The sequence below is a fragment of the Dermochelys coriacea genome, chromosome 6 (assembly GCF_009764565.3).
Source record: "Dermochelys coriacea isolate rDerCor1 chromosome 6, rDerCor1.pri.v4, whole genome shotgun sequence".
Lineage (NCBI taxonomy): Eukaryota > Metazoa > Chordata > Testudines > Dermochelyidae > Dermochelys > Dermochelys coriacea.
In genome coordinates this window covers 111112625-111126132 of record NC_050073.1, presented here as the reverse complement: position 1 = coordinate 111126132, position 13508 = coordinate 111112625, and the positions used below count along the sequence as shown (strand labels likewise).

The 13508-nt window shown below is 43.6% G+C and overlaps 1 protein-coding gene across 1 annotated transcript in view; it reads right to left on the bottom strand.

The window, feature by feature from the left end:
* C6H14orf180 (chromosome 6 C14orf180 homolog) overlaps window positions 1-2577 on the bottom strand; it is a 29697-nt gene extending 27120 nt beyond the window's left edge. Inside the window, exon 1 of the mRNA XM_043517755.1 lies at window positions 2179-2577. The gene's annotated coding sequence lies outside the window, so the exon portion shown is untranslated. The remainder of the gene's footprint in view (window positions 1-2178) is intronic.
* Between the last annotated feature and the right edge of the window lie 10931 nt (window positions 2578-13508).

The window sequence follows — 13508 nt, the reverse complement described above, 5'->3', positions numbered from 1 at the left end:
CGTCTCTACTGTTTCATTTGCTATACTATGGAGCTTCCCAAAAGTAGTTGTCCTTGAGCCTCTGCTCTCACATGGTTATTATCACCGATGAACTGCCAGCATTTTAAGAATGGGCTATCTCAAAAGCTTTTTATTTTAGCAATACAACGTAACATTCCCTGGATGAGATACCCCTTCCCCCCAACACTCAAAATATCCATCAGTTCCACACTCTCCTCTTTCCTTTCTAAATCTATGAATTCTACACTCTTTCCCTCCCAACTCTACCTGTCCCTCTAGCTGGACATATACCCCCACGTTCAAGCCCAGTACCTCTTCACTCATCCTATTTCCCCGTCCCCAGCATGACTGAGTCTCTTCTAGACAGCTCGACAGCTGTTTCTCACAGCAGCAATAATGGTGGCAGATGACTTGTCTGCAGACTCTGCTGGCAGTGGTAAAGGCAGGCAAGTTGTCCGGCTGTCTCTGGCTGTGGCATGTTGGGTTATGTGGGGCGTGGGTCTGCGCTGGCTGTGGGCTAGGTGGTCAATTGGGGAATGACCCCGCTTTTGGTTCTTGAGGTGGGCAAGTCTCCCTTGACTGCTAGATGTCTCCATTAGCTGGGTTGGGGGAAGAGCTCTCAGCAGGCTGGTGGGGCAGTGAAACTAGTGAGTAGGAGGAACAGGACTCCCAGATCCAATACTGTATCAGCTCTTCAGACACTGGGAAGGCAGTGACTAGTATGGGGCAGCAGCAATGGTTGACTGGAGAACTTAGCAATTGCCAGGCCAGTGAAAGGCAAGATGCTCAAAGGACTGTGGGGCCCCAGTGCTCCTTACTGTTGCATCAAAAAGGAGCAGCATTCATTTCTCACAACACTTGTTTCTGACTGGATCCTATGCACAGACTGCCCTCCAAACGGATGACCACACCCTGTTGGCTAAGCCCATGCTCTCAAGAGAGCACTAGGGGCCAACTCGTTGGCTCTGATATTCCTTTGCATCATGGAGTGGTGCAAAGGGACCTTAAATGAGACCAAAAAGACTGATGAGGGTTCTCCCAGTATAAGGGGCACATCTGGCTTTATCCCACATGCTTCTGTTTGCCAGGAGTTGGGGTAGGAAAGCATTGTAGCAGAAGGAGGAGAGGGCATGGCAAGACCAGAAAGGGGTGGAGCCAGAGTGCATGGCATTTTGGCCAGTCCTCAGCCACCAAAAGGAACTGCTCCAACTGGGATACTATAAAGCAGCCCTTTGGTTACTCTTAGTTATGCAAGAGTTCATGTTGACCTCTGGTGGCCCCAGGATCAGTGGAGTGTAAAGGTATTTGAGGACCAAGCTGCCTTCCACTAGTCAGCTGCACCCAGCACAAGATTTCTCTAGTTAAGCTTATGGCCCTAGGAGGATATCCTACTGCCCGAGTGTTTTGGTAATAAGTAACAACGTATTAGAAGACAAACTAGAGAAAAACCCACATGTAAACAAACCCCCCACCATTGAAATCTTTGCTTTAGTTACGCCAAAAATATAGCAAATAAATCATCTGAGATACACTTTTAAATAATATTCCTGTATTTATGAGCCCTCACAAACCCTTTTATTCCAAAATATTAGTATTTGCGTAAGAATAGCAATTGGACGGTGGGGCACTCTGATTACAGGCAAATGGAGGATACTTATTTTATCTGGAAATGGCACCGGGATCATGACAGGCAACTTTCCAACAACACATGTTGCTAAACTGCTCAGACTTTTTTTCTGTACAAAATGTGACACTGTGGGTCTGAAATATTATTAACCCTATTGCTAACAGCAACCCTTTGCAAACTGTGATTTAAAGGATGGATTTTACACATTATTTCAGACAGATTAATAAACCCTCAAAACAGTTTTTGACAAGGAAAACAATAATATGTTAGTGTCCATAAGCCCTGATAAAGACTGAGACCCAATAGCACTGGGTGCCGTATAAACACAGATAAAGACAGTTCCTTCCCTGGAGAATCTATAAACTAAAGGAGCTATGCTGATTGACACCAGCTGAGGATGTGGCCTTCAGTGTTAATAGAAGATGGAATAATACTGAATAATAAACTAAGAAGCTACAGCATTTTACAGATGCAGGTGAAGCAGCTTTAAGAGCAAGGTAATCATTGCAATGACCTATGCAGGCAAGAACACAAAATCTGTTTAGACATACCTGTTGCTCATGATGTAAAGTGTAGGCAACATCTCATAGTGGCACGTTTATCTTGGGAGGCCTGCTCAGAAAAATCCTTCATCAGAACAGCAGCTGTCTCCTTCCTTTGTGTAAATTCCTTTAAAGCTGTCAGAGATCCTGTAATCAGACTAGGTCATCAAACCCAGGCCTTATGAGGACTGGAAATAAGATCCAGAGATGAGCATTCAGCTGCATGGGCCAGGTCTAAAACACTACAGTTTCCGCTGAAATTAAAGGAAGGGACTTTAATTGCTGTGAGAGAAAAGTGAAGCCATAATTGGAAGAGCCCGAAATCTTTCAAAATACCTCCTGAAATGATGCTAGGTGCAAGGCAGGAATCTATGTGCCACCTGGCAGAATCTGATAGCAGACCAAAACTCTTACTGCAAATCCAACGTAGTTAACTACTGGAGCATTTATCTGTGTGATTTCAGGAAGTAAAGGCAAATTGTAATCTAGATTTCACCATACAGTTGAGTAGTTTTATTACTTGATTAAATAAAAGGGTAATAAGGTAATAAAATTGATTATTTTTCTTCTCAGTCTAAAAGCCTGAAACTGAAGTCAATGTGTTTAATAATTTGTAGAATAGATTGGAAATAAAGCAATATAATTTGCTTATTTGCCACTGGGAAGTGAAATTATGATTTTAGTGCTACATTTGTGTATAGGCCCTGTGCTAGCACTTTTGCAGTTTGAGTAAACCATTTGGTATAAATAAAGAGAAAATGGGCCAAGTTTCTCCCTGGGGTAATGTTTATCAACTTCCTAGGAGTCAGGAACTACACCTGGGATGAAAGTGATCTGGTGTGAATAAAGCCATTCTTGGATAAAATTAAAGGACCAGTGCCAATTTATATCAACTGAGAATCTTGCCCAAAGTATCTGAGTTTTGGTGACAGGAATGAATCTCAGTTGAGTAATGGTGGTTTAGAGCATGGGCCAAAATGCATTCTTGTTGCAATTCCATTGTTATAGATGGAGATACAGCAGTGTTTGATTTCAACCTATTTCTGCTCTGTAGAGTTTTAAAAACAAACCATCCAATTTTGGGTCTCAGATCCTTGGTTTGTGATAGAAAAATGAAGTACAACACAGGCACAGCTGGCAAAATCCTTGTCTAGTTTCATTGCCACATAATGCCCTAACTTTCAGGCTTGTGTCTTGTGTAGCTGAGTTTACAGCTAGGTAGGGCAAACCACACAGCTCCCCAGCCATCGGAAAATGGACATTCTAAAAGGACAGATGCTGATTACACCGTAATGACTTTGAGGGAAACGATTCTGAAGGCGCTAGGCTTCTCCGCTGGGCATTAGGCAGTGGTGCTGCAGCCTGCCTAAGAATAACACAACTGCAAGTATTGAAACACTGGGAGGTGCAGAGGGCTTGGGAAAAAAGGAATGATAAGGTAAAATATCCAACATGAATTTCTAAAGAGGATAGGCATGAGGAGAGGCTGCCAAGGCAGATACACAAGTGGAGCCATGTGTCCCAGGGTGGCTATGGAATGCCTGAAGCAATTAGAGAGATTCCAGTGAAGAATGACCAGGGGACTGTGGGTGCTGGCAGGTATTATGAGGTAACAGGAGGCAAAAGAATGCTCGCAGAGGATGACTCATGAGAAGATTGCCAGTAGCGTTAACAATAACAATTAATAATTTCCACTTATCTGGCCGCCTTCATCTGAAGCTCTTGTGTGCTTTACCACGCTGCATACAAGCTTTTCCTTCTATTTTACAGAAGAAAGACAGAGGCATTGGGCTGGTTAAGTGACTTCCCAAGGCCACATAGCAAATCAGCGGCTGAGCAGGGAAAGGAACCCATGATTCCTGACTACTTGTCCTCACCTCTTACAAATACACCCAGCTCTCGCTGCAGATGTTGGTTATATCTACCACTCCTAATATGAGCACAAGGCAAATGATAGTTTTACATACTGTGTAGCTCAATGATATCTGGGGAGAGAATATTATGTCTGATCTAAGCTTAAAACTGAGGACCATGTTGCCATAAATCCTCAAGCACACAGAGATGGTATGTGGACCCCTTTGCGGTCAAGGATAGCAAAGTGCAGAGGCGATAACAGAGGGGTGAATCTGAACATATATAAAGTCATGTACTTGCCTGAGCCCTCCTGCACAGCAACACCCGTCAGAGGCACCACACGCAAATGAGCCGCCGAGCTTTCTCATCTGTTTATACTGGTGAAGGATGTTTAACAGTCCTGTCACTTGCCTGAAGATCAAGTGGAAAACTGCAGTGCCAGAAAACTAAAAAAGGCAGAGCCAATGCAATAAACACAGGGCTCTCTTGACTTTTTCAGGTGTCTAATTATATACATTCAAAATGGCCACACTGCTAAAACCTTAAAGTTGCTTTTTTCCTTCCTCCCAGGCTTCAGGCTTCAGCTGATAAAAATATCTTCATTCTCTAGTTCAACAGCCCCTGTGCCACAGGGGGATTTATTTATTCCTGAATTGAATTTGGCAGCATCCAACATTTCCAATGCTATAATTATAGCATCTCGCAGTAATAGAAATAGCAATGACCTTCACCACAGTACTGACCTGCCTGCTTTGCAACTCTCCTAATCTGTCATGCACACCAGCTCTTCACAGAAACAAAACAACCACGCAGTGGGGAGAGACTGAAGCTGACATTTTGCATGCTGACTGTGCACCCCTGGTCTATAGGTAGTGTCTGATGTATACACCGCTCTTCTGTAGCCCTTTTGGTTACCACACATCTTGCCTTCTTCTGTACGGTGCTGGCAGTGTTTGAATTCAGCTGCCAAAGAGGTGGAGGGGGAAAAGAGCACTTTCATTTATTCTGACATTCCATCATCCTGGAACTAGCAAGGCTCAGCCTTGACATGGTTCCATGCTCGACTGGGAGAATAGCTATACAATATGAACTGTATAGCATGTGGGGTGGGTTGGGGTGGGGGGGATGTGTGAAACTTGTCTCTTGTGTCAATGTTTTATTCAGTTTTGATTAAGATGAATTTCTAGCCAGATCATGAACTATGGCACAGCTTGGTTATCAGGGAAGAGTCAAGACCTCAGCATCAATTAGAGCAGCCAGGAAGGTTGCTCTAATTTATGCTGATTGTCTATGGACCCAAGGGGCCATTTCAGCAGCCAGGAATCACTGTGCATAAGAAAGCCCTGGCCACATCCCATTGTCCCCACCCCTCTGTACCCCAACCCAGACTCTATGCTGTCAGCATAGAGCCATAAGAGCTGCTACAGTGCTTGTCTACCAACCAAAGATTCCCACATGCTGGGGGATTCCTGGAGTGGCTGGCTAAACTACTTTTTAGGCAACTTTGAGCTGGTGGAATAGTTCAAAGCTGTCCCAAATGTAGTGGAGAATGGGACTCCATGAGTTTAATTTAGAGAAATCAAAACCACAAAGTAAATCTCAGCCAAAACACCAAGCTTTCACCAAAGCATTTTTCACACAGTTTCAGCCAAACCATAGATTTCACTCAAAACCTGGCCCAACGGTTATATCATATAGCTGGCTGACAAATTTTGAACTGTGAAATTTCAACAAATATAAACCAAAACAAGATTTTCACCAAAATATTCATGAAATTGTATTTGTTTTGGATTTTGTTGTTGTTGTTGCTAGATCCATCATTTATTTCTTATGGACAAATCCAAAACCAGCCTTGGCTTCAATGGCATAACTCCTGACTTACACTGGTTGTAGGCAAGAGTAGACTGAGGCCTAGAGGGAAGAAATGATCCCCACCATTGTTAGAAAATCACCTGAACAAACAGATTTTACTGGTTGTTGCTTAAGCCAGGTTTTGTTCTTTGTAAAGGGATTAGCTAGTTGGAAGGCTGGAAAATCAAATGATGTTAATTTCCATTAATTGGCAAAAATCAGATTAGCAATGGATCCACTGCCAGCTGAAATGAATACACCTAAAATACTACTTAAAAAAATAAATAAAAAGCAGCTTGATGAAAGTAAGTAAAATATGCAGCGATTTTGCCCTGTGTGAGACTGATTGTTACTATTAATAATACAGTTCATTCCACAGAAATTTTGTAAGATTAGTTTTGTTATTATTTCTTCAAGAAAGGTCAGATCAATCAAACCATTTGGGGCAAGCAGGAAAAGTGAAGAGTGTTTTTAGAAGAGTACTTGCAAAAGGTGTGATTTTATAGTATTCTCTTAAGATGGAAGGATCTGTGGGTAAAACTCATTGCTGGTGAAACAAGCACAAGGAACCCCCAATAGTTAGGCATGCAGAGAGGTCAGCATGCTGTTTTGCTGCTCAGCTCTGTGTTACTTGGAGCTTGTCCTCCTAATCTACTCCTCTCCCCTTTGTCCACCTGTCACAGTCTGTCTGACATCTAGAAGGTAAGTTTTCTGGGGCACAGATGCTCGTCTTTGTCTATACAGTCCTCAGCCTCGATGGAGACATCTGATGTAGTAGTAATGACGACGATGGGGATGATGCCAGATTTTTGAACTCAGATATGCATTTACATAAATCCATTGAAGCCACTGGAATTATTCTGGATTTACACCAGTGTAAATGAGATCAGACCCAGCCTCAGTAACTTCAAAGTGAGTTGAGCCTGCTCTTTCAGGGCTGGACATAGACTCACATCTTTATATTTTTTGCTGTTATCTCAAAGAGTTTGTTTTGAATATAAAAGAATCTGTTTCACCCCTTTCCAGGTTTTCTCTTTATTTACCAAAATCTACTATAGGTTTTCTTCTATGTGTGTCAAAGCTTTCACATTTTCCAGCAGTGTCTTGTATTTAGCCCTGGTTAAGAATAGGTTGCCAAGTGGGTAAAGCGGATTTCTGATTTATGCGGGGAGAGTGCATTATCGGTAAATTCAAGAGACTAAATCTGCCATGGAGAGGACTTCTTTTGTTTCCATCATCAAGTCAGCTATTATGTCCTGTCAAACATTCCAAGGGGTGCTTTTGCTCCAGGCACTTGAGGTAATAACTCAGTTCAGAAATTCCCTGAATGCTAAAGTCTTCATCTCGAAATGCTTTCAGCTCATGTTCCAAACTCAGCATGCAACAGAGAGAGAGATTTTGAGTTAAATCTTTGTCCCTACTTGTCAACTGGGGTCCCCGTTCTGTCACAGACTATGAGTTATTCCCATTGAGGTCTCATTGGAGGGTGTTCTCCCAATGACAGGGGTGGCCAACCTGTGGCTCTGGAGCCACATGCAGCTCTTCAGAAGTTAATATGTGGTTCCTTGTATAGGCATCGACTCCGGGACCGGAGCTACAGATGCCAACTTTCCAATGGGCCAGGGGCTGTTCACTGCTCAACCCCTGGCTCTGCCACAGGCCCTGCCCCCACTCTACCCCTTCCTGACCCCTCACCCTCTCCTGCAATGCCCTCGCTCCTCCCTTTCCTCCCTTGCCCCCCCCCCCCCGCCCCGAGCCTCCTGCATGCCACGAAGCAGCTGATCGGGAGGTGCTAGGAGTGGGGGGAGGGGGAGTGGAGCTGATGAGGGGCTGCTGACGTATTGCTGTGGCTCTTTGGCAATGTACATTGGTAAATTCTGGCTCCTTCTCAGGCTCATTCTGGCAGCAGCAATCTGCATGAGGTAAGGCATCTGATCACATTCTTCTCCCTGGCCCTGTCATAATTTCTGCCTTGTGCAGAAGTGTTTGTAAGAAGAAGGTGGCTGTGTGTGTACCCTGACAGTATCCCTCCCCATGCAGAGACCTGACCCTTCCACATCTGCTGGTGCATGAGGTGAAGGACAAACAGCAGGATAATGACGGTGGGAGGAAAATCTGACCATACTTTGCTGGAGGTCATTGTGGGGTGACTTTGAGGAGCACGACTAGGTAATGAGATACTGAAGCTAAGAAGGGGGAAAGGATTAGATTAGATAATGGGGGGATGGTTGAGTTGGGAAGGGGTTCAAGAATCAAGCTACGTGTGAGTGATTCTGGGGATGGGAGGGAAGGGAGCTGTGTCTGTTATGGCAATGATAAGGTTGGGTTTGAGGTGGGTGATGAAGGTAGGTGAGAACTTATGGCCAGACATTCCTCTTCTATGCCTGAATGCTCTCCTCCAGCCTGTATACTCACGTTTTGCTCTAGCAGCTGGAAGTAAGGATGATAGCATCATAGCATTGAAGACTGCAGTAACTGTTAAAATAAGGTTTTTGTACCAGATCCTCAACTGGGATAAATCAGCAGAGCTCCATGGATGTCATCAGAGTTATGGAGGTTGATGTCAACTGAGAAAGTGCCCATTTGTGCTTCCCTGATGCTGGATTGCAGGGATTGCTAAATGTAATGGAAAAATCCTGAATCATTTTTAAAGTAAAGGTGATCCACAGCCCACCTTGCAAATTCACATACTTTTGTGTAACCAAGCCCACTTGGGTTGACAGTAGGGTTTGTGGCTATGAGCCTCTGCCACTTGAGATACAGGAGTATCTCCCTTATCTGGTAGCTGTAGAAGACTGTTATCCTCTTATGGGGAACAGACATTAGGGGGAACTAACAGCCCCTGGAAGGGAACCCATATTCTTCTAGTGTGGGTTACACTTGCATATGCAAATGGCAGATAAGAGCCTTCCTATGACTCTTTCTGAGACCTCAGTTATTCATATACAGGCTTGGAATCTGGGCTGCCATTAAAAGGCCTGTATATAGTACCAACGCCTTATGAATAGGTTATGTCCTATAATACATGATGTAGTATGTGGCTATGGAGAATGAGAATCAGCTTTTCACCAGCATTTACTGGTTAAATTGTGTGATTACTGTTTGCTGCATGACACTTCTACTACATTAGTGTTCTGGGCTTGATGTTAAGATGCTATACATCAGCATAGCTTCACTGGTGACATTAATTTACACCTGCTGAGAATTTGGCCCTTTTTACTGAATGTTATCATTGCCTCTCAAAATTCCAACCTTCCAGACTATGCTATCTCACATACAAACTTAAAGGACAATGGACTTACATATTGATTACTGCACCATTCTTTTCTCCAGCCTTGATTAATGCAATCTTGTCCCACTCATATCCATTCACAAGGCTGCTACAAAGACCATTTTCCTAGCCAGTCACTCTGACCATATCACCCCTCTCTTTGCATCGCTCCACTGGCTCCCCCTTCTCTATCATAGCAAACATAAGATACTTATCTTCAATTTGAAGCACCTTCATGACCCACCCCCCACCTGACCTATCATCTCTCATTCAGTATCAAAAAGGCTGACTCCCATTTCTGAACTTAGCTTCCATCATCCATTTGTTAAATATTCAAACAAGCACTTTCTCCCATGCCGCCCCTCATGCTTGGGAGGAGCTCCCCATCATCATCTTCAAAGCTAGCACCTTGTCCCCCTTCAGATCTCTTCTTTTCTGTGAGACCTGCAAAAAACTTGACAACTGTTAGTTGCCGGTGTGCTGACACCACTGCCTACCACACTGACCAATATTGTTTCCTTGTACTCCCCATCAGTCTGTCTGAATCCATCTCTTGTCTTGTTTTATATTTAGACTGCAAGCTCTTTGAGGTGACTATCCCTGTGTTCTGTACTTGTACAGTACCCTACACAATGGGGTCCTGGTCCATGACTGGAGCTTCTAGGCATGATGATAACAATGACAGCAATAAATAACAATGTCATACGTGCCATTACTGTACAAAGAAGGACAATTGAAGTTTTCAGCCTACTGTATATGTTCTGCATCAGCACTACAATAAATCTTTTGTTTCAAAATAGGGATGAAATAGAATCCTCCATTCTTCCATCAGAACGATTACCTCTCTCCATTTTCGCCTGTTACCTTTTGTGGAAAAAAGACTGACACACACACACAAAACACTCATTGCAGGATCCTTCATACAGACCAAATGGCATTTACAAAATTAAGGGGGGGGAGGGGCAAGTCATCAAACAAATAGGAAACATGATACATTTATAGGTAGGGTCCTACCAAATTCAGGGTCCATTTTGGTCAATTTCACAGTCATAGGATTTTAAAAATCATACATTTCATTATTTCAGCTACTTAAATCTGAAATTTCACAGTGTTGTAATTGTAGGGGTCCTGACCCAAAAAGGAACTGGAGAGGGGGGGGCGCAAGGTTATTGTAGGAGGGGTGCAGTACTGCTACCCTTACTTGTGCTGCTGCTGGAAGCGGCACTGCCTTTGGAGCTGGGCAGCTGGAGAGCAGCGGCTGCTGGTTGGAACCCCAACTCGGAAGGCAGAACTGCTGCCTGCAGAGCTGGGCTCTCAGTCAGCAGCCACCACTGTCCGGCTGCCCAGCTCTGAAGGCAGCAGCACGGAAGTAAGGAAGGCATGGTCTGGTATTGCCACCCTTACTTCTGCGTTGCTGTGGCAGGGCGCTGCCTTCAGAGCTGGGTGCCTGGCCAACAGTCGCCGGTCTCCAGCCCCCCCGCTCTGAAGGCAGCACAGAAGTAACCTTGCGACCCCCTCTGCAACTCTCTTTTGGGTCAGGACCCCCAAACTGCGAAACGCTAGTCTCCCCCATGACATCTGTATAGTAGAGGGTAAAAGCATAAAAAAGACCATATTTCACAGTGTGGGAGACCAGATTTCATGGTCCGTGATGCGTTTTTCATCGCCGTGAATTTGGTAGAGCCCTATTTATAGAGAATAAACATATTTTAATTCCAAACTCAATGGTGAAAAGACTCAGCAAACACCACAACTGAAAACAAAAGGGCAAAATAATGAAATAAACTACACTCCATCCAAGGGAATTGAGCGGTTGGACATCCCTACCTTATAATGTACCTGCCCCAATTGCGAAGTACATAAGATGAAGTGTAGCCTGCATATTTTTTTCATGAGGATGGAAAACACATTGATTAGAGGAAACCAGACACACCTGAAGTTATCAAGTTTATTTAAATAATGAAAACCGATACAGTGAATGAGTTTCCCAGAAAGCAAGGTAAAGGCTGGTTCAGTAATCCTAAACCCCTGGCTTGGGTTGATCGTGCTGTTTGAGTGATGAGCCTCTGGTGTTATAATTGTAACCAACAGCCTGTTGTATTTAAAATTGCCATCCATTGCCAGCCCATTGTTTTATTTTATTCCCACACTCAACAGACATATTTATTCACAAATTGCTGGCCTTGTGGGAATCATCAGAGAGCATATTCTGTAGCTGGTTTATTCCATGCATGCTCTAGACAGACAGCCTCAGATGAGCCTCAGTCAGAGATATCAAGAGTGGGTCACTATTGATCTATAAATCCTGCACGTTTTAGAAATCATTCTGAAATGTTGAACTCCATTTGGTCATTGAACCTTACTATGAGCTGGAAGAGATCCTGGGTAATGTATTTATGTTCTCCCCCTGAATGCATCTCCAGCCTGAGAGATCTTGGCAGTATTGACCAGTCTGTCTCGATTAATCCAAATAATGCCTGGTTAAAATGTACATTGGTTAACATGCATTTGGGGACTGGATGTTGGTTGTCACAGGTTCAGAATTCCTTTCTTTCCTAGCTTTCAGGGTTAGAGCTGGTCGAAACTTGGAATTTCTGACGTTTCATAATTTCCTGTGGCATAGATAGCTTGATGCCACAGACAACGCTCATGGGATGTCTCATGCTGATGATCATCGATACTTTGTCCTTTCCAGAGGCTCAGATACAAGTTGAGTTTATTGCTTGTTTGATATGGTGTTTTGCATTTGACCTCTGAATACATAAAAACACAACAAGGCTCAGGATATGTTCACTCTGTCAATTATTTATGTGAGTTGTGATTGGCTGTTTGGGGGGCTTGGCATAAAATTTCTCTGTGACCCAGAAATTCTCTCATCAACCCTTTTATTACACATCAGGCAACTGCAACTAAAGATCCCTCCATTCTGTTTTACTCTGTAAACAAATGTTTAAAAGTTTAATTAGGAAACATAATCAACCTTTGTCAGTCAAGGAGTAAACTATATTTCAGTTTCTTTGAGTGCCATTGGTACAGTGGCAGCTGCTGGCTTTGTCAGCATGTTGCAGCTCTGCTGGCAATTAGCCCAAGGTTTTCTCAATTAATAAATGTGAAACAGCAGGCAATCAGCACAACATGACTAGTGATACTGCACATATAACATGGTAGCTGTCACTATACTTATGTCTGTAAACCTACACACAAATAAATCATACCTAAATGCAAATGGCTATGCTACGAAAGAAATGTCCCTGATTTGTGGTTGATTTTCATGCCTTTTATTTCAAAATTCCCATGAAATGCTTTTGCATGCTGTGTGAATTACACCAAACCCATCACAACAGAATTCTTGAAGAGCAATCTGGAACCCATCTGGTAGAAAGGTTGGGTGGTACATGAGCATCAGGCACTACAGGTCTCAAACCTAGGCCTGGGGGACTGTTGAGTAGGAGGCTTACTCTTTGCACCACCACACTATGGGGTCAGGGTAGCTGATACCCTGCAAACAAGGGTTACATTAACTGACTCAGCAGGATCAGGTGACTAGCAGCCAACTGTTGATTGGTCACCTCCTAGCATAAAGCCTCCTGTTCCTGCCACACCCCTTGTGTGAGCAGCTAGTTGCTAGGGGCTGCTGACTACACCCATAAGACCAAGTTCCTGCCTCCTTAACACTCCTTGTTTCTACTCCCTCATCCTGACCCTAGTTATTGACTCCAGCTTTGATTTGTGGTATGACTTCTGGCACCACTATGGCTTAACCCCTGCCTTGGCTTCTAACTATTACTCCATTTTGACCTTTGGCATGGGTACCTCTGAATCAAGCTGTGACCCTGGGTGTGACTCCCAACCCTAACTCTAATCTGGGCTTTGACCATTAGGTCAGGCTGTCCCCGTACGGGCCCTGACAATAAACAGGATAGAGGTTTAAACCATGTATCATTATAGATGTGCAATGAAAACTGAGGCACAAATGTCAAATTTAGGAAATTGCCTAAAATCCCAAGAGCCAGATCCTGGTCCAATAATCTGATCTACTCAATGTGCAGTGGTAGTAAATCATTAGGAAAGGGGTAGATAATAAGACAGAAAATATCACATTGCCTCTATATAAATCCACGGTACGCCCACATCTTGTAATTAGAAAAGGTACAGAAAAGGGCAACAAAAATGATTAGGAGTATGGAACAGCTTCCATTCGAGGAGAGATTAATAAACTGGGACTTTTCAGCTTGGAAAAGAGATGACTAAGGGGAGATATGATAGAGGTGTATAAAATCATGACTAGTGTGGAGAAAGTAAATAAGGAAGTGTTACTTACTCCTTCTCATAACACAAAAACTAGGGGTCACCAAATGAAATT